This window comes from Anopheles aquasalis, chromosome 2, assembly GCF_943734665.1.
Source record: "Anopheles aquasalis chromosome 2, idAnoAquaMG_Q_19, whole genome shotgun sequence".
Taxonomy (NCBI): Eukaryota; Metazoa; Arthropoda; class Insecta; order Diptera; family Culicidae; genus Anopheles; species Anopheles aquasalis.
Window position 1 is genome coordinate 305,001 of NC_064877.1, and position 2,500 is coordinate 307,500.

Below are 2,500 nucleotides of genomic sequence, written 5' to 3' on the forward strand. Positions count from 1 at the left end.
GTCGCAGTCTTGAGTTGACGTTCTTTGTTCGATGACATTCTGCCGTTGGGCCAACATGCCCCATTGACCGGACAGTAATGTGATGCAGAGCATTGAATATTATATCCTCATTTAGTTGCATAACCCACCCATCTTAGAGTGAACTTAACACCATTAAACAAACAATTGCGCCCCACGGAGCAGATGCAATGTTTTTTTTTCCAAGTGACGGTAGCATCATAAATGATTAATTTCGATCATAAATCATTCTTATGTCCTTCCACAAAGGATTTATCATAATCATCCTCATCGTTGAACTTCTTTCCTTTTTTAATGTCAAGTTTACAAAGCATCGTGAATAGTGGCCAGCAATATTTATCGTCTAGCGTCTGGTCAGCAATTAAACGGCTCTCATAAACCCTCTCACTAATCCACACTGTGGCTACCGTTCTTTTTCAAAGAACTCCGCTGGCTCCAGGGGCCAGACGCTGCCCGGCGAGAAAATGAAAAATGGCATCTCCTTTGAAACTTTAAACCACCGACAACGTACGGTGGCCATCACTCAGTAATGTGTCTAGATGAGCCGCGTTAGATGAATCAGTGTATCGAGAAGCCGAGATTACTGCTGCTCGTCTTTTCCTCGCCCCTTAAGCTGCTGCTTCCCGGTAGATAAAAGGGAAGGATGCATTGTGGGTCCACACTATGGAGGCGTCGGCATAAGTACCGTACGTGTAAGGTGATGACCTCAGCTCGAGTGAAAAGTGCTGATTTCCTGTCTCCGGTACCCAGCAGCCCTACGAGCCGAGAGTAGCGGCTACAAATCTCCATGAGCGGCCCACGGACACAGAACGCAACTTCTCGGCTTTCTCCCCACCAGAGCTTGATTCAGTTCCCTACTAAGAGGTTGTACCCCAGCATGGTAGCCAAAGGGAAGGAGAGAGAGAGAGAGAGAGAGAGAGAGAGAGATATCCCATTCATCAGAATCACCATTAAAAGATGGAGTACGGAGGGAGATCCGGATTGCGCAGCGAGTCGCGTGTTGGTGCAACGGCAAAAAGAGCGAGAAATATGTGAGCAACAAAGCAACAGCCAGAATGGGATGTCGAGTTAGGGCTTTTCCAGTAGGGAGGCACTAGGGAGGTGGAAAAAGGGATAATTACTTCCATGCAACCACCGCGCCGGCGAAAGTAATTACACCATGGAATTACAGATTCTTCCAAGTTCGGATAGCTGTTAGAGAAACAGAGAGAGAAAGAGAAAGAGAGGGAATCATTGTAGAGAGATACAATGCGCAAGGATAAAATAGACACTGGCGCTGATACTGGTAGACGCAACATAACTACGCCATGGCCAGCAACAAGGCGAAACCTTGCCCTTCGCTGGAAAATGAGAAAATTGTGGCGGAGCAACGGCTCGGCTTCCAGTTCCGCAGGCAGAGAAGCAGAAAAGTGCGATAAGACTGGCGAGATAAAACAGAGAACAAAAAGTACGAGTAAATGGAACGCGGGTAAAGGCAAATGGTAGGAAGAAAATGCATCAGGGAGACTCCAAAGGCAGGCAGGTGCTGGAGGATGAGGTGAAAAGTAGCAAAAAGGACGCAAGCAACATTGTTCGCTGGGCTCGTTTTGTTTTTCGATGTTGCCGAGCCAAGAAGTAATTTCACGATGACGTACCTCTACGGCCTGTACACCGTTTCGACCACTTTCGTCCTATTTGTCTTGAGCCGTACCAATTTCCTATCCTCGAGCCGCTACTAGCTTTCCGAACCCAGGAAAAGTACGGAACCTCTTCCGCTTCCTTTTCCTCCATAGCCGTTAATGAAAAGATTCCAGGTTCTGTTGTCGGTATGGCTCACACTGCCGGTGTCCGCAAGACGTTTTTTTTCTTCATCTGTTTCTCCCTTTCGATTTCGATGTCTATTTTGCAAATTAAAGGTAGCTTCGTTTTGTGAACGAAAAGTCGCTTAACTAAAGCCATTTCAACAAACCAACGCAAGTCCAGGCCAGCCTAAACGACGGATAAGTATTGGTTATTGGGTTTTGAAGTTGGGCAAAGAATTTGACAACAATGTTGGGAAGGAAAACGCAGTAATGGATGGAACTAAATGAATTTTCACTTCTTCGTACCGGTACCACAATTAGTTCACTCGTTCGGTCCTACTTTGGCTGCGTCTCCGTTCGTCTTTTGTGGCATATTTCCTATTCGACGTCCTCGGCATTAGAAGGAATTCGATGACGACCTAGGCGGTCCCTCAGAAGTATTCGCGAAAGAAAACTGACGACATTCCAGTTCCATTGTTATTGTTGTGTTTCGTTTCGTTTCGCTGACTTTCATCGGTACGCACGCAAGGACATTCCATTCGCCATTCCTATTCCGGTGAAAGACGACGGAAATATGGAATGCAGTGACGCAGGTAGGAGCAATGGCACATCAAACTGAAAGTTGGTTTGTGTGTTTGTTGAAGATCAAATACGAACCGTGGAAATGTTTAAAATAGCAAATGAACGACAACGCAATGAAT

The 2,500-nt window shown here is 46.2% G+C and overlaps 1 protein-coding gene across 1 annotated transcript in view; it reads right to left on the reverse strand.

Annotated features, from left to right (window-relative positions):
* LOC126581824 (hemicentin-1) overlaps positions 1-2,500 on the reverse strand; it is a 44,556-nt gene that overhangs the window by 22,023 nt on the left and 20,033 nt on the right. The gene's annotated exons all lie outside the window — the stretch shown is intronic.